Source organism: Pezoporus wallicus, unplaced genomic scaffold (genome assembly GCF_028554395.1).
Source record: "Pezoporus wallicus isolate ANWC-B61680 ecotype Strahan unplaced genomic scaffold, APGP_CSIRO_Pwel_v1 scaffold_6445, whole genome shotgun sequence".
Classification (NCBI taxonomy): Eukaryota; Metazoa; Chordata; class Aves; order Psittaciformes; family Psittacidae; genus Pezoporus; species Pezoporus wallicus.
The window spans coordinates 121,131-147,897 of record NW_026641753.1 but is presented as its reverse complement, the minus strand read 5'-3'; the positions used below and the strand labels follow the sequence as shown (position 1 = coordinate 147,897).

The following is a 26,767-nucleotide window of genomic DNA, read 5'->3' as shown; positions in this document are numbered from 1 at the left end:
TTGGAATCTGTTTAGATAGAGCTTCCTCTTTGAGTGGTCAAATGGAGTCCTCTGCACCGAAGTAAGTGAAAGGTCCTTCCTGACTGCAGGCAGCACGAGACCATTCCCAGACACTGCTTGAGGGAAAAGTTTCAGTTATTTCTAGTGCTCTCTGCAGAAAACACCTAAGAAAAACCATCAACAGCTGCAGTGGCCACAGGGTCCACAGCAGCTCCCATCTTAGCAATGTGTGTCCTGACCTCACCAGAAACAAAATACAGGCTCATGCTGGTGGCACTGGCCCAGCACCAAACCGCTAAAAGAAGGAAAGAACAAGGCTGGGAGGAATTACTCTTCAGTTTAATTTAAGTTGAAAGAAAATATTTCTCAAACTGGGCAAACATTAACTTCAGAATCAGGAGTTGAAGACACCACAATTAACTGTGTCTTTCTCAGTTTGCAAACAACTGCTCTAGGAAATACAAGTGACTCTTATTTGTAATGCACTAACTCTGTAACCTAACGATGGCAATTTACAGTTTAGTATTGCACTACGTGATAGCACTAGCAAAAATATTTAGCTAATAAGTCTATGTATAAATTCCATACAATCTCCCTCCACTTGTGCTACAGACCTCAACTGTGCTCCTCACTGACTGTGTACGTGACATTTTGTATGACACAGTTATGTACTTTCAACCCAAAAGCCAGCTGGATTTGCAGTACAGCACTGCAGATGGAAAGTGGGGAGGACAAACAAGACATTACAAGATACACTGAATATCGTATCAGAAGAAAAAGACGTGGCGTGGCCCCTGCTCTGACTACATTATTAATTTTCATATTTAATTCATAAAAAAAACTTTATCTAATTTCCACAAGGTTTCCAGTCTCTTGCAAAATACAGCCCCAGAACCTTGACATCCTCCTGCAAAATTCTGGTTGAGCTGGGCTCATGAAAGAAAGACTAATTCAAAGACAAAGCCCCAAGCCCTGATTACATACTATCTTTAATGTTTAAGACTATTGTAAACAATTTTGGACAACAGTTTTGATAAAGGAAGTGGCTGTCTTTTCTTCAAACATCTTCTGACAAGGGCCAGATTCTGACTGATATGTAACAGCAGTGTAAATCAGAAGCTATTTCCTTGAAGTTAATAGAGATCAGATTCCAGGCTCATAGGCTTTTGCACACTGAATTTAACTATCTGTCATGCCTGTGAGGTTACAGCATAGACCTAAAAGAAGATATGGTGTAAGATCAATGTTAAAGAAAAGAGTTTCATTTAAACTACCATCTTTTTTCATCAGACATGATAGGAGATTTATTATTCCAATATTATTGTTGAAACTAGAAGTGAGAGAAAAAATAAGCAGGAACATATATATTCATTTTATGACTGTGAACAACATTTCATATTGTAAACATATCTTGGTCTATAACATTTACCCAGTAAAAAAAATTAATTTCAATACAGTCCTTATTGCTAGCTCTGCAGAGCCTCCCCGGAACATTGTGTTAATGATTAATATGAAGTCAGTGGAATTCCACAGTTGCTGAGAGTCTTGTGCCCAAGAATGAACTGCATTGCTAAATCAGCAAAGACAGTTGTCAAGGTAACCTCTATGTAATCTATTTAACTGGCTCCCAAAACACCAATCAAGGTCAGATAACGCACTCAGGCACCATATGAACACACTCATACGGCATAAAGCTTTGTATCAAGACAGCAGGGAGGAAAAAACCTCATTAGGAAGTAGGAGAAAAAAAATAAAATCAGTTTTGAGAAGTGTTAATTGGGATTGCAGTTAGCTTTGTGGGGAAAGCATGCCACTCATCTGAATATGTTTTATCTATAGGAGAAGTAATTTCACTCCAGTTCAGTTTGAATGGAAATGTCCTTCTACTAGTGTTCAAAAAAAGAAACCCCAAAGCCACCCAGAAAGTAAAAACAGCCATGGATAAATTATTAATTTAATTTATTGTTTTATTAATGCAAGACTGGCATCTACAGTGATACAGAGTTCTCATTTTCTTTTTCTCTGCAATAGATTTTTGTGTTACTTAACAACAAACAAAATGCCAGCAGCACCTCAGGGCTGATGATACAGCTCCTTATACAAGCACAGTTCTACAGGTCCTGCTCTCCTGCTACCTCTGGGAACTGCCCATGGAAGCTTTCCAGTCATTTCTGGGAAGGAGAATGATCTATTTGGAGTCACAATCTGATGGGTATCCTGAATTTTAAGTTGTATTTACTTTCTGTGCATTCACATCTCTACCACCATAACAAGGTCTGGCAATAGTCACTGGGGTCTGCAACTGATTTTTATTCCAACAATTGCTGTGCATACAAATAATCATCCTTTCCTTGATATTTGCTGCTTTGCTCATCTGGAAGCAAAGAATAGTAAGCATTATGAGAATTAAAAAGGCTGTCTGTTTCCCTTGGAGCCTCTATACCCTTGTCCTCTGATGGAAAGCTACTGTACTCGACAACTTCTTACAGTCTCTGCTCTTCAGTGAACCTCAGCAAGTATCCCTATGCTGCTTACAGTAAGAGTACGTATCGAGGGAGCTATTTCCTTCCTTCAGTTATACAGTGTCAGTATCGTGGATCTGTGCTAAATCAGGACACTGCTCCCGTTCCACAAAGATGCCAAAAGGTCTTGCTGTAGAAATGGAGAGCTAAAAATAACAGTTACAAAACTGCAGAAAGCAATCACTGTAAAGACTCTATAAATATCTGTGTGCTTAGATAATGGTTTTAGCCAATGCCACCTATAAGAAAAAAAAAAAAGAAAAAGTAATCAAAAGTCTTCTTTCAATGCAAAATGGCTGCATACTTCATACTTTAGTTAAAGACGAGATGCAATTCTGAGAACTGAAATTCACTAGCAACTCTGCTTAAGTTGTGGACGTTTAGCATTTCCCAGGGTTTCCTGCTTTGTAAGTGTGTGAGATTCGTATGCCTGTCCAGGACCAGTGCAGGCTATAAAATCATGTACTAGTTTAGGAAACACGGAAGACAACTGCACATTCTAGTCATCCCCAGAGTGGGAGGGTGTGATGGTGCCACAAGTTGCTGCTTATCATGTTGCTGCTGAAGGCAACCACGTAGGCAGAACCCACAGCCTCCACAGAACTACCCCAAGGACTGCTCTGGATCCACCATGCCTGGAGTAACAAAGCTGCTAAGGTCTTTGACAAGGCAAGCTTCAGGAGAAAACAAACTGTGTTGCATGTCACAGCATCTCACCTCACAGTATTAGGACAGATGTGCTCCATGGTGCACCCACATACATTGTACATTGTGGTTGTGTTGCAGCGCATGCTCTTGATCTTCTGTCTCGGGGAAATAAGAGCATGGGCTGAGTAGGACCTCAATCTTGTCCAGATGTGGAGTCAAGATAGATGTGATGTAAACAACTGCACTTGAACATGTTAAGGATCCAGATATTATTTGTGATGTTAGTCTGTAAAGTAACTACCAAATAAAATCTGAACACATTAACAACGTTCAGAAGTGAATCTTCACCAGAGAGCTGTTAGGTACAAAAAGCTACAGGCTCTGTTTTGAGATCAAGAACCTGAAGAAGAGGCAGGCTAAGTGACTTGCTTAAGGTGAAACTGCATGCTTGTGTCAGAGTTGGAGATGGATGCCAAGAGCCCCCTAAAACCCAGCCCAGCTGAAGCACAATGGTCTCTAGCTTTAAGAAAGACACTTGATAGCTCTGAGCACCCACAAAACCTATTGATTTTTGATTTCACAGAGAGGTAAGAGCACTTGGCACTTGTCAGGTATGTTAGCATAAAAAAAAAGGGAGCCTCTATATCTTTTCAAGCTCTAGAGACTGTGGCTGCTTTCAACAAGAAATTAGCAGCTTGTCTCTGGGTTTTGACATGTCAGACACAGAGGGGAGGACCGACAGCTAATGAAGCTCTGAGACAATTACATTAACTTTCCCATGATGAGCTGAAACCCACCCCTGCATGAATTGGCACTAGTGTAATGAAAGTTGGACTATCCGTATCATATTCCCTTTTGTGCCTCTACAAACACTGCTCTTACAGTGCAGATAAAGAGGAAAGTATGAAAATTGAAGGAATGCTCATTTCTAAGAGAGGCTATATCAGAAGATGCTGTATACAGTCAGTCAATGTAGGAGTGTTTCTTGTCCTGGCGAACAGGTGATAAGCCAAGTTTCAAACAAAACAGGACTGTAAGTACATATATTTATTTCAGTGCTTGAAGTAACCTGGTATTTCAGATCTCAGAAGGTGGTTCTGGATTTGCAATAACTTGGGCTTTCACTTGCCTTTGAATGCAGACCTGGCTTACTTTTGAGATAATTTGGTTACCTGAACAGAATCCATTTAATTTCAAATCAATACTCTGCCACTGGACCTTTTCTTTTTGTCTGTATAGTCTGTTTTCTTTATTAATTCCAAATAGAATTGTAAACATGGTCTTTACCCAAAACATTCTTCTCTGCAGCCATAAAATTGTTCTTATATTTCTAGGAAGCTTATTGCAGGCATAGGCAGCAGGTAACATCAGTTGCTCTGTGAGGGTGTTGCACAGCCAGTGTGAGCAATGCTGGCAGGAGATACCATTCACTTCCCACTCAGAACCAGGATAATATAGTCTGAGTGGATGGCCAAATAGAAATATACATATGAAAGATATAGCAGGTGGGTCTTACTGTATAGCCACAAAGATAATATTAAAAGCTATAAGCAATGTATATGAAAACCCTCACACTTTCTGCACCATCTCTATTCTTAAGTTATTACAGTGAAATCATGGTTACAATCATTTCAGTCAGCACTCCCTTTAGGGAAGTAATTTTTGGAGGTCAACCTGAAAACATACTCATATCTAAGGGAAAACATACTTGCAAGGTTTTTGAGGCTTTAAAAAGAAACAAAACAAAACACACATCAAGTATCTTGAACAATGCTTTTTGTTTACTTTAATAAGCAAAGTTTTAAAAAGGGGGTTCTGGGTTTTTTTTTCCTATTAACTTTAAAAAATGAAAGACTTAGTTTGCTTATTCCTAACGCCAACTACATACAATGGAAAACACTGAAGTAATTCAAAGTAGCAGGGGTGGGTTTTATGTACATCCCCCACCCACTTGTGCATACACTTCAAATATACAGTTCGAGCTGCATTCAAAAGTCCCGCAGACTTGACCCCTATGCATGGCATCAGGATTGACCCTGTAGGTTCTCATATCTCCAAAGGAACATGAACTAATCCATGCACTAAGACAGGATGTACAAGACAGGACCGTAACAGCTCCTGAGATAGATGTTACTCTCTGTGTTGCTAATGTGTTTGCAAGATTAGTATTAATTACCCAATAAGGGATGTATCTGTTTTGAGAGCTTGCAATACATCCTTTACTTAGTATTAGGTAAATATCATGCAAATGAAAGAGCATACTGTATAAGTAACAAAGTACTTAATTATTTGTATTTATTTTATGAGTCTATAATTAAAAAAAACCTGTCTTTTCAGGGCCTGTTATTGGCATATATTTATCTCTCTGTGAATAATGATAATGTAAAGTGTATATTCAATACTGTCCTGGGTTCAGCAGTAGCAGTCATTTTTCTCCTTTTTAGTAGCTGGTGCAGTGCTGTGTTTTCCATTTTAGCCTGAAAACAACGCTGATAACACACTGATGTTTTAGTTGTGCTAAATAATGCTTACTCCGATCAAGGACTTTTCAGTCTCGTGCTCTGCAGTGAGGAGGGGCACAAGAAGCTGGGAGGAAGCAGAGACAGGACACCTGACCCAAACTAGCCAAAGGGGTGTTCCATACCACAGCATGTCATACCCAGTATAGAAACTGGGGGCAGTTACCCAGAAGGGCTAGACAGCTGTTCAGGTCAGGCTGGGTATCAGTGGTGGGTGGTGAGCAGTTGTATTCTCTCCCTTTGTTATTTCTCTTATCATTATTATTGGTGGTAGTAGCACACATTCAAGGTTAAATAAGCAACGCAAAGGTAATATGAACTAATGACTGCCAATGCCTTCAGATACCTTTAATTCATGCTGTTTACCCTTAATATAAAGAATATTGCCTACCTGCCTACCCAGTCCTCCCTCCCTCCAGCTTCACAGTTCTTGCCTCTTCCTGGGTTAGTACCTTATTCTGAACCTTATCTAAGCACCCTGCTTGATATATATTTTGGACATTTTTCTCAAGTAAAGGAGGGAGGAAAAAACAACCTAAACCAACAAATCCAGTGTAAAGTAGTGTCATTTCATTGAAGCCCACTAAGCAATCCTGGCTTTTACCAGCTGGGACCCCAAATAGAGACTCTGTCCCCCCACAAGCCAGGCACCTGGTAACAAACTGCCAATCCACGGACCAGCAGGAAAAAAGCTGCTTTTCTTTCTGCCATTCGTCAGGCTCCCCAACTCCTTTTAAAGTGGCAGGAGGAGGTGGGGAAAAAAAGGTGAAGCTGCTGGTGCCAGGCTTTGCTGAGCCCTTAGCAGCCAGCACAGGATGCAGTGCTGCTCAGTGAGGGTCTGCAGCCTGGCTCCAATGCCAGTGGTCTTGAGACTCATCACCCCCCACAGCCTCACAGTTGTTTATTCCTTAGATTCTTCTGGTCCATATCAGAATGCAACAGCCAGTTACACTAATTCATCTTCATTTTCTGAAGTAAAAACACAATATGGCAACTCAGGCAAATGTTTAGATAAAAAAAGCTCCTTTTATCTCTTGATATCTCTGTGACTGAATTTTCCTTCAAGAAAAACAGATAGTTTTACTGTACCAGGTAAAGGCTTTGCTGGTGAGAAAAAAAGGGTTGTACAGGTTTGGGAAGAGGGGTTTAGAACATAAATCTCCCCCAAACCCACTCTTGTAACAGCAATAAGAACATGCAGGGCTTTTTAAATGAACATTAAACTCAGAAGTCCCATTACATTCACAGTACACTATCCAGTTAATACATCCTTTGGGTCGTTTTTTTTTTTTTCTCTTTGTCTCACCCACAGAGATGTTACAAATTGGATTTAAATTAAATTTTATTCTAAACACATATATTCAATCATAACGAAACAGTGACAAATTAGCTTATTCCATTTAAACTCATTGTATGCTCAGCCTGAGTACCTCCTGCTCCAACCCAGGGCCTATTTCCCAAAGGTCAGGTATTTAAGGAACTGACGCACAAATGTGTGTGCAGCTATTAGCAGGGGAATTGGTTTGATTATTACATGAAATATTATATTGAACTGCAGAGTGTGTTTTAAAGTGTGAATATGGAAAAGGTTTGTTTTTATTATTGCATGAGTAAAGGGGAATAAACAGATGGGTACAGACAGAACAGTGCATAGGTAGGTACAGCTGTTGAGAAATGCCTACATTTATGTTTCCCTTTCTTAAATATGATCTGATGTAAAAAGAAACCTGCCTGGTAGCTTCCCTTTTAACATAGTCTGTTATATATCCATTGAAACACCATTCTCCATAAGCTACCATTCCTGTACATAACATACGTGATAACAAAGAAGATTGTCTTTGTGGTTTTTTCACCATGGCTGGGCCTTTGCTAGTTTTAGCATTTAAAGGAAGCCAGGATGGGTCAAGTGTGGAGAGAACAGAGCAAATGTGTTACCACCCCTGAGAGAACTTGGATAGTTTCCAAATCCATCTGTCTTGGGGTGTTGAGGGGGAACAGGAAAGCAACAGGCATGAAAAAAAACGATCTCAATTGTTACCATGGCTAAACATCAACTGTGGTTACATCAAACATTTGTGAAGCAAAGGATACTGAAACTGTTATTTGTAAAGGAAAAAAAACATCATTTAAAATTACAGTGGAATGTGTTTAGAAAATAAACATTCTCAATTTGCCCTAAAATTTGTTAGCAGTAAACAGACAATTCTCCTACCAGGTTTATGCAATCCTTGTGCTTTGTGGATAATACAGAGATAATTCAGGATTCACTGTTGTAACACATTTCTAAAACTAGTAGGGATGTAGTGTCCCTACTCTGGGAGGTGCTTTAGCTATTTATTGGCCTAGGATACTTAATAACACTGCTAACAAACAGAAAAAAAGGAAACAATTAAAAATCTAATTGGTTTGAAGCTGTAAATCCCATCCCAGCATGCACATTCATTCCTCTTCATACAACCCAAATCTAACAAGCCCTCTTCCCTTCTCTCCATGGGCCACCCAAAGCCAGGCACAAACTTGGGGTTTCCAAAACTCAAGCTCTAAGTTTAACTCTGGAATTAATCCTGCAAGATACCCAGCTGTCATGTCCTTTCCTGAAGGCATCAAAATGCTGAAATCATGGCCAACAGGATCAGTGAGTAGTCTTTCCTAATAGATGGGTATTTTCTCATTTGATCAGGATTAGGCTTGGGTGTACTGGTGAATTCCTTCACCAGCTCACCTCAGCAAATGACCAGCACAAATTGAAGAATGCATAAAAGTCAGAAGTCAATTAAGTTCATTGTATACACTTTGGCTAATCAAAGCTTTCACATTTGCCATCACATGAAAACCAAAGGGCCAACTTTTACCAACTTTTCCTTCCTCAGCTTCAGCTGGATGTAAACCAATGGGTACTAGCCAAGAACCTAGTCCCCAGACTCCTCTGACGTCCAGTAGACAGAATAAATCCCTAAACCAGGTAGCTGACAGCTGAGTTTTCTTCCCCAGGTGCCAATGGATGCAACTGCTATGAAGTTCTTTTGTACCTTCACAGCTGTACTAGACTCGTTGCCCAAGTACAACTCCTGGCACTAGGAGTATTTCCTTTTTCAAACTAGGGACAGCTACAGAAGCACCGATTACTTTTTCACCAGTAACTCTTCACAGCTACAGTATCTCTGAGCATGTTCCCCAGTCTGCACAAGGCCTACTGAGTAGGCTTAGAAGCTGTACCATCTACACAGAAAATACTTCCACTTTATTACACCCTATAAATCAAATACAACTGTAGGAAAGCAGGTGGTCATAAACTAAGAGAAAAATCAGACCTATAGTGCACATATATTAGACCAGATGCACTCATCCTGTTGCCCAGGGGTTGAATGCAGACAAGAGGACAATTTATTTGAGTTGTCCATGGCTGACAGTTAAGAAGCACGCATGGAGTGCTGGGAGAGTGGGCACATATTCTGGATAACAAGGCTTGCATGCTCTGACTGGTCTGACAGCGAAGTACCTTCCCTCAGACCTCACTGCTATTTGATTGCTGGGGTCCCAGAAATGAACAAACAAGCAAACTAAACCAGAAGAAGGATACACAGGAAGAACACTTATGTTAGGGAAGAGAGAAGCAGGGCACCCATGGCAGATAATGGTGCTAAGGTAGGCAACTGCAGCAAGAGATAAGAGAAAGGATGACTTAAAGAGGTAAAAGAAGACAACCGAAGTGGAGTGAAAAAGGAAAGGTTGATCCTAGCATTGATAAACTGGAGTCTTCAATAGTCCATGCACTGTTTGAAGCCAGGTGTGCTGGAGAAACATCAGGCCCAATGGGAACTGTGCCCAAACAAGGATCTCAAGCTCAGACATGTAGTAAGGAACCTGTACAAACACTTTTTTTCAGTTGGTTGTTTTTCAGCTGGTTGGTTGGTTTGTTTTTTATAATTAGGAAGCTTAAACACCACCAGCAAGATAAAAACAAGAGCCAGGGCTACCTCCTCTGGGGTAGGTAAATCTCAGATCAGGAAAAATGACATTTCAGAAGTTAATGGCTGTTGCAAAAACCATTAATACATTCTTCTCTGGGTTTCCCTTAAGGTGTGGAACACAAACCAGAGACGTTTCCCAAAGCAGGTCCCTGATGATACTGTCAGGGAGCAGCAGGAATGGGGCTGCTCTCCAATGGCTGGCCAGCCAGGAGCTGTGAGACCATGGTAGAGGCTGGGTGCTGACCACCAGGGCACAACAAGCAGAGCAGGACATCGACATCAACAGGTCCTGGCAGCCCAGGGAGCCACACGTGAGCCCTAGGTTATCCACAACTTCCAATGTCAATTGAGGAAATGCAAGTGACAGTTCAGGAGCAGGGCTGAGGCCATGCACACCACATTGCAGCTCCGGCAGGGACCAAAGCCCCAGTGCTAGGCTGCAGTAGGGTTCCTAAGCCATGGGCAGCGTTACTGGGGAGGCTGGGCAGGGCACTGGGGACTGTTTGCACTCAGGACCCTGACAACTATCGAGAGTGTGAAATCTAGCAACAGACACGTGTAGCATATTTAAGCAGCAGTGCCAAAAGCACATCATATCCTAACACTGAAAGAGGCTTAATCCAGCAAAGCTTAATTGACACAAGCAACCCTTATTCCAAAGCTCTGGAACCACCCTGGTGAGCACAGGTTACACTGGTAAGAGCTGGTGAGATCTAGCTTCTCAGGTCAGATCCATGGGGGTTTTAATTGAAGGACAGAAAAGGAGGCAGAATGGTACGAGTTAAAAACTACTGCCAGCAGAAGCCTCATCTTTTACATATTCTTTAAGATGACCTAAGTATTCCTGCCCCAAGGAAATAAATGATATTATTCATATAGGTAAAAACTACTCACACAAGCTATGGTTTGCAAGAATTATGGAGACATTTCTGAAACAAAACCTTATAAAACACACGGGACCATTCAACTAATTTTTCTTCTTTTTTAAACTCCAAATAACAATGATAACAAAATATCACTGACTAGCCAAAACTGTAAATTGGAAGGAAGGAAAGAAGCAAATATTCTAACAGTAACTCCCTGTCAATGCTGCTGATCTAAAAAATATTTTACTTTTAAAAATCCTATATTCACTCTTTACTTTCAGTTTTTAGAGCATAATTTCAAATAAAGACAGACACTTCAAATAAGCAGGAGTTGCTTGGACACGTAGAAATGTGTCCGATTATAAAACTGCTTACAATGTTAATGATAAAACCCTTCCTGTTTCCTACAAAACCCACTCTGGTTTTGGAAAGGACAAGGTTCTTTATGGTGTTGATAAAGCACTCCTCTTGAAGAAACATAGGGTACCATCAATCAACAACATTTGTCTTTGGCTTCTTTGGTCGACATCCCAATATTACAACAGCAAATCATAATCCTAGCGAAGTAAATAGGCTCTGGGGAGTAGCAGCTATAAATTGGGCCTGCTTGGATCAAATGAACTCTATCATGAAGGTCTGTTAAGCACCAACTGCTTCACTTTCTAGCAGAATATTCAAATTAAAGAGACATAGGTGAATTAAAACAAAGAAGCAGTTAGGAACCAGAGAGCAAATGTAATGTGGTTCTTCACTTAATTAGTAGCAGATCACGCTGATAATGACTGGTGGGCCTTGTTTTTCTTTAGCAGTTATTGATTTCAGTTTACCTCAATATTTTTACTTTTTTTTTTCTTTCTTCAATTTGAAAGATCTCCTTAAGTGCAAGACTCAGGCTCCATCTAAGCCGATATCACTCCATTGCTTTAATGAGCACTAAGGGCCTGTCTACATAAAAACCTGCCCCAGATTAAACAAAGCCTGTTACGTAAAATAGCTGAGCTACACTGCTGAAAGTGGCAATACTTTTATTATGGTTTACAGTAGGTTCATTGTGGTTTAACTCAAGGTGACTGCACATCAGTCTAAATGAAACCTAAAGTTTCTCTGGCACAGGATGAGGCAGGCAGAGAATCTTGCACCAAAACAGGCAAGTTCAACTGATGCAAATTTCTCAGATAAAACTGAGGTACTTTTGGTGACTCTTCAGTGTGTAGCTACTAGCTCAAGTTTGGTGTTTGTTTTTTTTTGTCTTGGGTTTGGTTTTTTTTTTGTTCTTTTTTGTTTTCTTAATAGTAATTAATAGCATGAACCAACTTTAATGTCCATAAACAGATTAAATAGTTGCTGTGGTTTAAGCCCAGCTGGCAACTCAGAACCACACAGCCGCTCACTCACTCCTCCCTCTTTCCCCCCACTCCAGGAGGGATGGCGAAGAGAATCGAAAGAATGTAAATCCCACAGGCTGAGATAAGAACAGTCCAGTAACTAAGGTATAACGCAAAACTACTACTACTACTGCCAATAATAATAATAATAAGGGAAATAACAAGAGAATAGGAAACTAAAAGGGGAAAAGGAAAAGAAAACAATAAACACAAGTGATGCACAATGCAATTGCTCACCACCCAGCCCTACCCAAGCAGCAATCTGGCCCTTCAAGGTAACTGCCCCCAGTTTCTATGCTGGGAATTATATGCTGTGGTATGGAATACCCCTTTGGCTAGCTTGGGTCAGGTGTCCCATCTCTGCTTCCTCCTGGGTTCTCATGCCCCTCCTTACTGGCAGGGCATGAGACTGAAAAGTCCTTGACTGGAGTAAACATTTAGCAACAACTGAAAACATTGGAGTGTTATCAGCGCTGTTCCCAGACTGAAGTCAAAAACACAGCACAGCACCAGGTACTAAGAAGGAAAATAGTATTTTGCTATCATAAGAAATTATCATTACAATTACTCTCCATCAGTGCCATGAAGCATGCTGTGAGTTGTGTCAGGGTTCAGTTTTGATCAGGGTTACATCTGTATCAGGCCATGAGAAGGAACAAGTTTGAGTATTGAGCTGCTATTTCCTTTCCACCTAGGACAAGTGCACAAGCAATGTATCACTACTTGTAGGGCAACAAGAATTAAAACTAGGGAGGGAGCTCACCTCAGAGAGGAATTTACCGAGGTTTGCTGATACCAAGGTTACACAAGAAGTCCCACTAAAACCCAGGACACAATCTAGACCTTGATTTTAGCTAAAATGTGATCACAAAAAGGGGGCAAAGTAATTAATAAAAAAAGGGAGTTGCTGCTACATTGACATGCTGCACATATACTTTGATGGTGACATGACATCTCTATACAGTTCTATAGCAGAAAATTCTTCTACATGCACATTCTCACAGATGCATCTGTTTGACTTTCATATGGATTTTGGAGTACACAAACTTCAAATCACATTTATATTATTATTATTATTAGTTATCACTTCCAAATGAAGTAAAATATACTCACAAGAACTCTCAAGATGTATTTTTGACACGTGAAACAGGATCTAAAGGCAGATCACTTACCATCTGACTCAAGTCTTTACACTATTTACAATAGCTTTCTCAACTGCACAGGTGTCAAAAACAAAGCAAACTGTATTGTGCAGTAACAGTAACTTTGACAGGTCTAATTTACTGAGACTGATTCATGTGACAGCATAAACAAATCATTCTTGACAAAGTCTATATTGAAAATAGAGTAAATTGATCATGGAGTCAAGTGCACTACTAATTTCAGGGAGTACTGTGATTACATTTGTAAAACTCTTGCAAAGAGGGGAAAAAAACATCTTTCAGAGCAGGCTTCAACTCTTACACTATTCAGAGTACTAGCATATGCTGTTCAAGAGCATACTGTTGCTACCTGCAGTTTTCCTGTCCGATCCTGTTACTGTGTATTCAGGGAAGTAACGCAAGAAATCCCCCGAGAGCTTTTGTGCAGATATACAGCGGAGATCAACAAGTACTCCAAGTGAGCAAAACATTCTGTACGTGTTTTCTCACTGCTTCTCTAGGAGCAGAATGTTGTGACTGATTAAAACACCAGCCTATCATTTAGTTTCTGACTGGAACTGTTTTTTTATGCTGAGGAAGAATGAGAGAAACAACATTTGTAGAATGGGGCTTTTCAATGCAGGTTCAAATTATACAATCTCTGAAGTAATTTTCTTCCTCTTGAGGGGGAGAGGGCAGTTCCTGGAGCGTACTTGAACTGACAGTGCCCAAGGTTCTTACCTGGGAATAAAAACTAGGGAGACGTCAACTTTGTGGAGCTAAGCAATAGCAACACTTGTGTGTAAGGCGTCCAGTGAAGCTAAGGATCCTCAGAGCGGAGAAAGTGAAGCCAATAAGTTATGCTAGACAGGCACTTACAAAGGTCTTCCAGGGTCATGTTTACTAATCTCTCGCTCACTCACTGTCAGAGTGTTATGAAGGAGCACAAAGCACGCAAAAGATGAGGTAGATGAACAGTTAAGTATTCAAAACAATACCTTCCTATTTTATGTAAAAACAATGAATGTTAAACAGAGAGTGCATTTAACCAAAGCATGAATTCTAACAACCCAAATCCTCAGGATTCCAAGAAAACAACTGGTATGTGTCTCTCAAGAATGGTTTTGGCCATTTAGCAATAAATAGATTTAATAACATGCCCCTGTTCTCTATAGTCCCTTGACTTGGTACAGCCCTTTGCCTTAAATTTTTTACCCTTTCCATACCCAGAAGGTACAAAATCTTTTGTTTATATTTCCAAAGGAAAAACAATTCTGGCTCAAGAATATTCACCTTTTGTGTTCATCTTTGAGCTTCATAAGGTCAACATAAAATAGGGAAACAGAGCATTAAATTTCTAAAATCAATAGCATGTACATAAACTGACATTCATTACTTTACAGCAATTTCCAGTTTCTCCTTGATTGAGTAAAGCCAGGGGTTGAAAATAAGTGCTTTTCCCCTGCCTGGAGAAATTCCCAATTGTCCATGCTGTGAACCTTCCATTATGAGACATGAGACAGCAATAGCAGTACATGGTTCATTTCACACCACCACAAAATAGACTTGTCATTCCACAATTGAAAGTAAGAAACCCGATGGAAGAGCAATGTGTCAAAAACATGTCAAAAGAGGCCGGAGCTTACTGACAACTAAAGAACAAGGAAACCATATCTTGAGGTTTACACTGACCGGCTTTCACATGCAGAGAGCAGAACATAAAAATTATCTTGTTAATACGTTATGTATTTAAATGTGATATTAAATGGCAATTCACATTTTTCAAATCAATTAATTTTGATTCCACATTAATTTAGGGAAGATAAATATTTGCAATATGATTAAACTAGTTAATTTATAAAAGCAGAGGAATAAAACCATTTGGATAAGAGCTGCTTAAATTGATGCTAAGAAAAAAGATCTCTACACTAAAAATGCTGGAAAGCTAATGCTGCGTAAAATGTTCTGTTATTAAAGGTGCTTTATACTAACATGGCAAGTATAACAAATTGATCTGTATGAATTACGTTAGACCCTGAGAAATGATAATGTCAAATTCTGCGGCACAGTGGAGCTGAACCAATTAGATGAGTAGATAATTTGGCCCTTCACACTAATAACCCATCATTAGTAGAAATATCATCAAAGAGAACCATGTATTTGGGGAATACTTTTCAACTAGGTGATGCTTTTAAAATGTTATACAATGGAGATGGAGATCTCATTTCTTAAACCTCAACACTAGAAAGGCAATTCCATAAGGTGTGGATTATAATCATGTTGAGATGACAATCTTGCTGTTTTTATTAATAGTTACAGAAGCACATGATGTACATATGGTGTGTATGTCTGGAATATTTTTTCATGGATGGTCTGATTAATGATGGGCAAGACTTCAAAGATTTACAAGGATTCATTAGGATTCAAAAGTTTGGCTGCTTATATCTGAAGCTCTTCAGCTAAAAAGCCAGGCTAGAAATACCACTAAAAAGAACTTGATGTGAGATTTGCAGTCCATCTTCATCTAGCATAGACTGAAATTTGTAGAAAGGCTTTCTTTCCTCATAGCGCTTTTCTGCATTTATTCTACTGTCTGAGCACATAGAAAGCTTTTCCAAATTTTATCTTAGGATCTCAAAAAGGCTTAAGTTAATTTCCTCAAAGCAAATTTTAGACCAAATTGCTTGTGTGCCAAATCACTTCATCCTGTAGGAAACAGCACAGAGAGCAAGTCAGGCTGCTTTGAGAGATCTGCCAGTTCCACAACTGACAGACCAGTTTTGTTCAGTTGTAGCTCAGGAAGGTTCCTGCCTGTCTCCTGTACAGTCATGAGCATATCACTGTCCACAATTTCCCTGAATTAGAGAAGCTGTAACACCTCCTAAGGGCAAACTCTTCTAGGTAACTCACATGCAACTTGTACAATTCTATTTTCATTCCTTGACCAACAAAGGTTCAGAGGAAGACTTTCACTGAGCCACATGATATTACATGCACTTTAGGGTAGCCCACTGTCAGACAACAGTGGAAATCCACAGGGACAGAGGAGATCTCACTCCCATGAGGTTTATTTTATAGTAGATCCATGTACTACATGATCCTCCAGCTGCAATGGAAGGATTTATGGACAGGTAGAGTAGGCAAAGAACTTCTCAGAGGTGCCTTCTCTCTTAGGGGTACCAGCATATTTGTTTGCCAGAACAGTCCCGCTGGCCTCATTCATCTCCACAGAGCACAAGTCACAGAGTCAGGTTTCCAGTGGCCACTTGCAATCTGTGGACTTTGTGACAGTTCTCTGGAGCTGAGGAAGCGAAGAGCAGAAATGAACTTTATTCCTAGTGACCCAGTCCTGGAAGGAGGCCCATGGAAGCCTTCAGGACAGTTTCCTGCTTTCATGGGGAAGCAGAGAGTTTGTGTGGAACAGCTTGGGCAGGAAAAGGAGCCAATCCTGAAGCTGGCCAGCTCTAAACTCTGTTCAAGAATGGAAGGATGAATAAGGTTTACATGTATACAACTGTCAGTCCCCAACAGCACTTGAGGGGAAAATAAATAAAACCAATGTTAACGTAGCAAGTAACCCCAAACTGCTCTCTAGAATTATTTTCTAAAGAATAATTTCAGGGTGAAGTAAATCCAAACCACAAGGACAAAAAAGTTCTCGGACTAAAACAAGCAAATACATTGTGCTTTCTTGCACTCTCCTCTTTCTGGGAAAGATTTTACTGCCTCTCATCAGGTTAGTATTAGCCTTTAACATGCAGATCCACTGCATAAGCACCACAAAATGGTTCCTGCTACTGAGCACCATGGGATTTGATAGGAAAACCCAAGCAAAGTGGTTTGAGGGGAGAAAAAAAATTAAATAAAAAAGTCCAAAAATTTAACCTGGGTGAATTAGGAAAGCAGCAGCTTAATTCTGCAAACAAAAATCCACAAAAATAACAAGACTTACACAAAAATCTGAACTTAGAGACAAGATTATAATTTAATTTCAATACTACTAGCAAACACCTCGACTCAAAGGAGTTTCAATATTGAAAGCACTGCAGCTGCAGAGTGCTAGGAGAGCATGTGTGTGTGCATATGTGGCAAAGGGGAGGACAGCGGTAACATTCTCTCCCAGTCTCACCCTCCCCAGAGCATTTGTTCTGTCCGTGTTCCTAGAGGCATCCTTTTTCCTCCTGCTACAGGGACTAAACAACGTGTTTGGTAATAAAACGCCCTTCTGTATTTAAAGGGGAAATTGGTAATTGAATAAACTGTTTATTTTCAGGGCATTTACAAATCCATTCAAAACCCATTCACCCCATCATGAAAAAAATTCCTATCGGTGTCGGGAGTTGTCCTTAGGGATATACCACTATAAGCCTCTCAGCACTGCACTGCCAATGTCTTTGTTCTTGACCTGACCTAAAAAAGCGTTCTCTCTCTGAGTCACAGAGGATTTATTTTCTGCCTTAGCTTAGCCCCAGCTTCTTTTAGGCAGAAAATGACAGTTTTGCTCAGTTGTGGCAAATGACCTGCACCGTCTATGATGTGGGTGACTGTCCATCAGGATCTACGCTGAAGCCACCACTGTAATTGAATTTAGGAGGACAACTGCTTGGAAATATTTATTACAAATCCAGCCCTTGTGGGTGGTAGTATGCTTTGGAGTTCCCGCCTATTTTCCTAGAGATATTTAAGCCTAGAAAGTAATTTATCAGAATATTTCATGAGATACTCCCTTATCATGCAACATAATGTTTAAACTGCGGAACAGATCCTTAGCTCACAGAAGTCCCTGTGAAATGCACAGGTTTATCTTAATTTACACCAACAGAGGGGCTCGTTGTTTGAAAACTCTCTCCTCTCCCCAGTTTACATGTTAATTTCTCCCATGAATCAGCTCAGAACAAAACCCTACAGTCTATATACTCAGTGCTGTAACCTGGAAGAGATATCTGTTCATCTGCAGGGAAACATCTGATGATATGGTCATTGAAGCTTATTGTTATGTGCTTTATGGCTTAGAGAAAACCGTGAAAATATGTTTCAGAATAGTGTTTATTTGGATATAAAACCCCCAAAATGACCTCACCCAGAGAGGAGGCATAAACCCTATCTACTCCTAAAAATTCATATCAGTTACTTAGAAACTTCTCTCCTAGATTGCTTAAGGGGATACGTTCCTTAAAATGATTCCTCTTTGCAGCTTGAATCCAGGTTTAGTCCTGTTTTAAGACATGGAGCTTTGGTCAGAGACTCCTCAAAACCTTTCACCAGTGCAGTGCAGGTGCTACGGTGAATGTCCACATCCATAGAGGGCCTGAACACAGCAACTACAGTAAGACCAGCATTACTTCACATCTAACAGTTATTCTGGATGCGTGCAGAGCACTCAGGGCCTCCAAAATCTTTATGAAGGTCCCAATAAGATACTGTAATTTTCCTAGGATTCCTTTTGCAAAGCAGAAACACAGTTCAAATTCTTACCCTAGATTGAGACTGGCTGATGATCACTGGGCCAAGACTCTTCAGCTAATGAAAGCTTTGCTGGTCTATGGCAGGTTATGTCAGCTGAGGAACTGGGCCTCATTTGAGACATTTGAAGATTGTACTTGCCCTTCTTTTGATTTACTGAGTACTTTTGTTTCTATTCTCACTTAATTCTTACCCTGAAAATGTTAAATTTCCAGCTTTTTGTAACCAATTCAAAGCTTCATTATCTAAGTAGTATTGTTAACTCAAAATATGGAACCCTAACCTCCAAGTGCTGTAGTAGGCTATTTTATTTTTTTTCCTTTAAAATTTCAATCAGATTCAAGAGTTTCTTGACAGAGAAGAGCCTGAAAATAAGACAAAACCACCACAAATTAAACAAAAGGTATGAGAATAGAAAATTGAAGTATATTATTTCTAATTCCTTGTGATTTTTAAGCCAACTTTCAACTTGAGTCTGAGCAATTGATTTTGTAGATATGGCTAGCTAATTTGTTTCCCTATAAATAGCAGAGTCTACACTTCTATCAAGGTTTTACAGAGCTGTGTTCTGTACACTAAAAAAAACAATAGAGTGCTAATATTTCTTCCCGCTTTTTCAACCTTCCCATTGCTTTTATATAATGACATTTTAAAAAACTGTAAATGTTAAAAGCTAACTATTTATAATAGAGGCCATTTACCATTTAGGGTAAAGGAACACTATTACCATTTGAAATATTAAATCACTTCCAAATTCATACCGCTTGGGAGTTAAGTTTTGCACAGCAAATGGATTTCTCACCAATTTTCAATGTTAATTTCAATAGAAAGTGGAGGACCAGGCTGTGGAACCTGCAGTGCAGTGAGAGGCTTGGAGCTTCAGTCTTGCAGATGCACAAAGTTATCATCTGCCTTATCTCCATTAAAAGGTGAAAAGATAGAGTTTAGCATGATGGAGTTTGTGGCATGCATATTTTCCAGCCATGTTGCTGGCTAACAGCTCAATTGCAACCCACCTTCCCCATTCTCCAGAACATCTGAAAGCATGATGTGTGCTTGCTGGAGAGAGCTGCAGGTAGAACATGTTCCCCCCACTGTATCCAAACCATCCTGCCAGCACAAAAGAGCTCCAGCTGCTGCTGTGGAGCTGAGAACACTGGGCTGATGCCCTTGGGTGTGCTCTGGAGCTTTGCCTAAATACACACTTCAATAAAGACTTGTGCATAAACAAGACTGACGATGAACAAGCTGGGACTTGAGAATAGGCTCAGATCTACATTTAAGCAGTGCTGTAGTCTGTTGAATACTCAGCTTGAGAATACCATCCCATCTTGTCTGGCAGCAAGAGGTGTGCACAGATGCAAAAGGGACAAACTGACTCAAATGATACCAGAACCCACCACCTCACTGCAGTCAGCAGAAGCTTTGGATTTGAAGCTGTTTCTATTCTGTAACTACAGGGTTTTTTTTAGACATGTAAACCAGAGAAACCCACGAACAGGTATGCAGAAGTTACAATACTTGTCTAACCACACCTTTTTAATTCTGTGTGGTAAATAATACTGAGTCTGCATGAGCAGGGAGTCCCACCGGGTTACTTATTTCTAAGAGCAGTTCCACACATGCTTGACTTCAGAAGCCTGTATACCGAGATGTAAAAGCAAACATTGCTCTCTCTGGGTAGGCCACCTGCTTTTTTTTGTTCTTGTACACCCCTTACAAGCAGTGTCAGATGTCACCGGTCTTTGTACCTTTCTACAAAAGCCACATAAAATCTTTTTTTGTTGGATACCTTTGCTTAATGTGACATATGCCCAACTTCCACAAAGTCAACCCTTTGACAGATTTATTATCCCCTCAAAAAAGGGTTCATTGATACCACTGAGATGTTACTTTCTTATGGATTTGTACATCAAGAAACTGATGTTTGATAACTTAAGCGTAAAGTAAATCTTCCTTAACTAACAACATCAGAAATCATTTCCAACAAGAACTTCTAGGAAATTTCACTCTGCAAGGATTCATTTTTATCTCTGTGTTATAGCACTGAACTGCCAAACAGAAGCAGAATTGTCTACACTGATAGGATAAAATGCTCTACCCCTTATAAGCAATTTGCATTGTTTTTCTTTTGTGTTCTCTGGGCAGATAAAGGACACTATTAAACTATTCTGCCATCTCATCATACTTCATTGGTTACTATTTAAAACGTAGAAGGCATAGTTTCAAAGTTATACAAGAATATGCTCTCATAAGGAACCACAATACACATACCTTCCTGAAGGCTATTTATTTAGGAGAAAACATTTCACACATTTGTGTGTTATACAGAAGATGCTTTAATTAGATTATTGTATTTGCCTGTCATCTTGTGCTAGCTTTGTACTGGAAAGAGTCTTACTGAAGAGAAAGACTGTCTTTTCTGTGACACAAGGGTTTTTGATATTTAGAGAAAGACAAAACGAAAAGCACAAACTGCCTGAGTATTTCTTTGACATCCTGACACACTATTTCCTAAGCTGATGCTCTTGAGGGGAAAGCTAAGAAAAGCAGAGAGTGAAATGCTTTGCCTTTTCTACTCCCTAGCCAGTAATAAGTCCTTTCATAATCAGCAATAATCAAAGATATTCCACTCCATCAAAACCAAACAGAAGTCATCCCCTGCAGAGCCAACAAGAATTTTCAATTTTCCACCTTTTTAGTACAGGTGCTTTTTAAGAGCAACTTAGAAGATGACTGCTCAGTGCTCAGCCATCTGGTCATACCCAAACCCCCAGATACTTTGTCTCAAAGGCCATGGAAGAATAGTTTTAAGGCAAATAAAACCCCATAAAATGGTGCAGCATTCTTTATTGTGAACTGTACTGTGACATGCTGCTCTCGCATTAATTCAGGGACATCCCCTCCTGAATTCTAAAGTGAGTTTCATCCAAAGTCCTTAATTTTCGAGGATGGTGGCCACCAAGGGAGTGAAACAGAAAAAAACTCATGTGAGGATCTTAAGGCACCATTAGCAGCTCCATTTTCTGTTCACACACATGCATATACCATCACGGGAAGAGAGATTTTTACTAGAAAAGACATGCTTTCTTACACTCAAAATGAAGCCTCTTGCAAAAAGTGGTTGTAGGTTTTCCACCTCAGATTAATGTTCCGTTTCCTCCAATGCATCTCTGCATTCACTCATCTTATCCATCCACAGTTAATTCTGTTTTCACAGTTTTCTCCTCATTTTCTCTTTTACTGTCTTTCTCATTTTTAAAACATCTTTTACTATTGATTTTCAACCCTAATTACAACCACAACTGTGCATTTTATTTTCTCTCACACAGCAGGTGAAATTTCATCACTGACTACAATGAACTTGCACTGATGACAAAGACAATGGACTACAACTGACAGCAGATCGTTTATCAGCTTCTGCAATCAATCCACTCAAATAAATATAAATGCATGAGAGCAAAACAGTAAAAAGTTCATACAGCAGGTTGATAACAACTTCCATTCGGAGTTTCACCAACATATAAGTTTTATTTTCTATTAGCCAAGAGAAATATCTACAATATCTTTAACACTTTTGATCCATCATTTAGGATTTGAAAGCAAGCACCTGACAGCACCTATTTTCTCATGCTTAAACTTTTGTCACCTTTCAGCAGTGGAGTTGGGCTAGCTTCTGCTTTGAGTTGAAGTTCTAATGAACTATTCTTCCAGGTGATTCAAATCATTCCTTTTATTTTTATGGGCTGCTTTTAGTTTTGGGCTGTTTTTTTGGGGGTCTTTTGTTTCATTTTGGTTTTCTAAAGTACAGAAAAGGTAACAAAAATGGTAACAATGCTGCTTAAAGGTATAGAATAACTTTCTTACATAGAGAGAATTAGGATTTTTTCAGACTGGAAAAGTTTTAACAAGGTGTGGATAAGCTGGAGGGTTATAAAACAGAGAAACTGCCTATGAGTAATTTTTCCCCTCACATCCCAATAATTTTGCTAGGGTACCCATTAGGTAGGAAGCTTAAAACAAGGAACAAAGAAATACTTTTTCACTCAGTACACAACTAAATTGTGGAACCTCACTATCACAGACTACTGTAATGTGTAAATAGGTTCAAACACAGAGTAACTCCACTGGCTGCTCTGACCACGATGGTTCAAATACTGCCTCTACTCCAAGCTAGTGTTTGCAGGTGTATCTCAATTTATCCTCATTTTTACCATCTTTCCTTAAGTACCAGACACTAACTGCTATTGCAGAAAGAATATAAGATTGAACTGACCTTTAGTTTGACCCACATCTCTTAGTGTGTTAACAATCAAACTGCAATGTAAACCTTTCGATTTGACATTGTTTACTGGGGACTGAGGGGGGAAGATGTTTTCCCACATTCTGCACTAGCCTTACATGATCCAAATCCACCCCCAGTGCTGTACCTAGAGTCACTTGCACATGAATCTGCCTTGTGAATCATGCCTAAAAAGCACAGACTACTTGTTATGCACTGAAGCGTACAGATAGAGAGAAAATGTGTCTGGGGCTGGTTCCCCCCCCTTTTTTTCCTCTCAATTTTTTGTTTGTTTTCAAGCCTATGCATGGATGCCTCAGTGGTTTGCAGAAATCAGGCGTACAGCAAAAGTGTTTTCTCTCTCCGTGGTTTGATATCTCTAGAATATAACTAAGTTCCTCATCTTTTTTTCCTGCTCACTGCATAGCTCAATACATCTCCGCTGTACTGTAGACATGGCAATGAAAATAAAGGACTTATTGAAAAAAATATTTTCGATTCAAAACCAACAGAAGTGCCTGTAAGTGCCTTATCCCAAAGTCAACAGCACAGATCCATCTGTCTTGACTGGGGAAACCAAACTTCAGATAACAAAGATGCATTAATTCCCTTTCTTGAAAACATTTACTATGAAATCTCATGTACACCATAGCAATAAATGCAATATAATAAGTTATACTAGCAAGCACGTTACACTAACCTACATACTGCATTGAATGTCTCTGCCAGCTACAGAGACACCCCCATTCTTTCCAGGGGCATTCAGGTTGCTTCAAATTGTGACCAGATTTAGCCTCATCTCAGCAGCTGTCTCTTCAAACTACACAATATGTAAACCTTCTCATGGAGAGTCCAGTGTATGAGCACATTATGTTTAATCATGCGTAATATACAACACTTATTCTTCAAGATGTCTTGGTCTCATACAGAAGCAGCTTTAAGTCTCACAGTTGTTACTTTGGACTCACAACTTAAAAAGAACTGAAAAGTATGTGCTATCTTTCACGAGCACAAGGGACAGACAGGAAAGATTTTGAAAAGCTGTAAAAGACTATGTGTTGTCTCAGACTGGCTTAGCAGAAATAAATCCTATTAGCTCAGTATGTATACACATATGCACAGAAAAGAGCAACTTCTTTTTTTTCACAGAACATATTTTCAGGTGCTGAGCAAGTGACTGCCTGTCTAATAATGAGATAGGTTATGCAGTACCCTGATTTTATGAACTTAATTTATCCTATGTTTTGCACAGCACACTTGTAGACACATGCTTCAATTAGTGTGAAACAAATGGCGTTATTCCAGATTCACTAAACCTCAGAGACCTATATTGTCATGCACACGTGGCGTGCATTTGCTACTACGCAGGAAGCCATACCTCTTCACCTCCGCCTCTTTTTCAGAAGCCACTTCTGAACAAATGAGGTAAATAACCCCCAGGCAGTATTACAGCAGATACTTAGAAATCACAGCTAAAATAAACCCTCATTTATTTGTAGGCAATCTGAGTGAGCTGAGCAATTTTAAGTGCAAACAAAACTTGGTCTCGCAAATAGGAGCCCAACTGAACAGTGTGCAAAGCTGCCCACTGCTGGTGCTTATCCTAGAAAGAGATTTCCTCTTCTCAGAGGTTTATGTGCAAGAGGAAGAGCGACTTCCTCTTGATCAATACCAAGCTACATCTAAAACAATCACACACCACAGAAATGCTATGAAGTTCCTTGGGAAGCTCTTCAACAGCAGCATTTTACATGCTTATTCTACTTCTTATCAGGACTACAAAATCTCTCCAAAGTGCAGTCCTCCTCTGCAACACCCGTGTGCCTACAAACATGCTCATAACACATGACATGGACCTACACAGCAAGACGCAGCTTCTTCTGCATCTGGCACATGAGGCCAAGTACCACTTCCTCAATAGAGCAGGTGGGCATGCTCTGCTGTACCCTCCTCTGCCTAGATTAACATAGGAGCTGCTCTGAAAGAGTAATATGAATCCACTTCCTTAGTTGAAGGCATGCTTGTATGGGCAAGTCTTTAGTAGCAGCCCTGTTACAGTAACTATGCTCACAAAGCATCCTGTTCACTTCACCCTCAGAAAGAGGATACAGACAGAAAACTTTTTCCAGCCAAACTGAAATCACTTCCAGGTTGCAGCACATTTGAGATAAGCAGTTGCAAGGAGATTAATGGTTGATATTTTGAAGCCATATCATGCAAATAATAGCTGCAAGGACTGAAGGCAAGATCCTCAGGAGCCTCAAGCCACAGAACATTGTTTATAGCAGTCTTTCCTTTAGCTGCCTCTGAGAAAGGGGCACCCCTGGATGCAAGTATGGCTGGAGAACTCTGTCCTGCAGGAAGAGCTTGTTACTGTTAGGGCTATTTTGCCTAAGTTGATCAAAGAATCCAGACCTGTATAAAGGAAATATTGAAGAACTGTGAAGTTCTCAAACAACTTGGGAAGCTGACACTTGCCTTCCTCACCATGTGGCATGTGTTTTAATATTAAAGATTGCTTGGTAAGATGTAGTAAAGAAAGAGAGAATTGCCAAAAAACGTGATCTCTAGGAGCTGAGCACCGAATAAAGCCTATGTGTTTTCAGTAAAGTATTAGTCTTACAGTTAAGGCATTTGATTATCATAAAGCTGTTGCAGCATGTCAGAGGAGCAGAGGAAGAAAATTTTGGGGGGGTGGGAATTCATAGGAGTCAGCGTGAAACCTCCCCTGCAGAAGTCTAACATTCACTTTACAGTCAATTCATTGAACAGAGGCATCTTGCCACAGCAGCCACCCACTTAATGATGACAAAGCACAGACACCTCAGTCATGATGGCACAGTACAGTCAGGCATGACATCTTGGATTAGCGATGAGTGGCTAATGGTATTACCCTGACACCTACACTGAGCTTTGCCCACCCTCTCACCATATGAAAACACATCATTTCAAATCTCAAGGCAAGGAGTATAATAAACTCATATGTATCCAAACAAGAGATTTCTGTTCCCTTATGGATTGTTAGGAAAATGCTTCCTGACACACTGTAAAGTGGGTTATGCAAGAAGAAAACACTGACATTTGATATAAAATAAGTAAATCAGGACTTGATCATAGATACATCATTTCATTCTTTAAAAACATCCTATCATTTAATACAATGACTGACATTATTCCAAGGAATTCAAGTAACCTCAAGGAAATTGTTCAGCTTTCCTGCCACTTGAGAAGGATGCAAGAGGTTAGGTTTACTTAGGACAAACACGTCAAGTCATGGCACTGGGTGATCTTGAGGGAAACATTAATGCATTAACTCCAACACAGTTTTATACCCCTGAATCTTTCCCCCCAGCCCTCTCCTCCATGTATGTAAATTGGCAATACATGATTGGCATTTACAAATGTGCCTCCAAGCAAGTCAGGGATAATTAGTAAAGCATGTAGACACCCTATCCTAAGAGCCAATTGTGACAAATCCACAAAATAATGAATCTCTATTAATAGTTAATGATGTATGTCAGGAAGAGCCAGGTCTTTGGGCTCTTCCCCTTTAAGAGTGTGTTATCCTCCTGTGTTTCAGCTGGTCAAGCTGAATGCCTTCCTCCTCTTATGCTGGCCTGCTTTGAATCCCAGCCAAGATGAAGTAATTGAAAACTACCAGCCTGAATACTTCAGAAGTCTATCGCGGAACAAGATTCAACAAGCCTCTTCTCAGTTTGTAAATATGCTGGAATATAAGTAGTAAAAAGGCTCCAATGTCAAACAAGTTTAAGCATTAGCCGTGTTGTTTTATGAGTGCTACAGCAGTGTTTAATACTTTATATATTAAGCACTATTAACACTGTAAAGTTACTTCATCCCTGTGTTCCTCACACTGATTTGTTTGGATTTTTAAAGAGCAAACTGTAAATTCTTTTCTTAACCATTCAAAGCATTCAGTTCCTGCAGTGGTGTATATATATTTATAGT

The 26,767-nt window shown here is 39.8% G+C and overlaps 1 long non-coding RNA gene across 1 annotated transcript in view; it reads left to right on the top strand.

Annotated features, from left to right (window-relative positions):
- Nucleotides 1-26,564, top strand: part of LOC130607773 (uncharacterized) — a 45,201-nt gene extending 18,637 nt beyond the window's left edge. Inside the window, exon 2 of the long non-coding RNA XR_008974350.1 lies at nucleotides 26,379-26,564. This is a non-coding gene — a long non-coding RNA (uncharacterized LOC130607773). The remainder of the gene's footprint in view (nucleotides 1-26,378) is intronic.
- The last annotated feature ends 203 nt before the right edge of the window (nucleotides 26,565-26,767 follow it).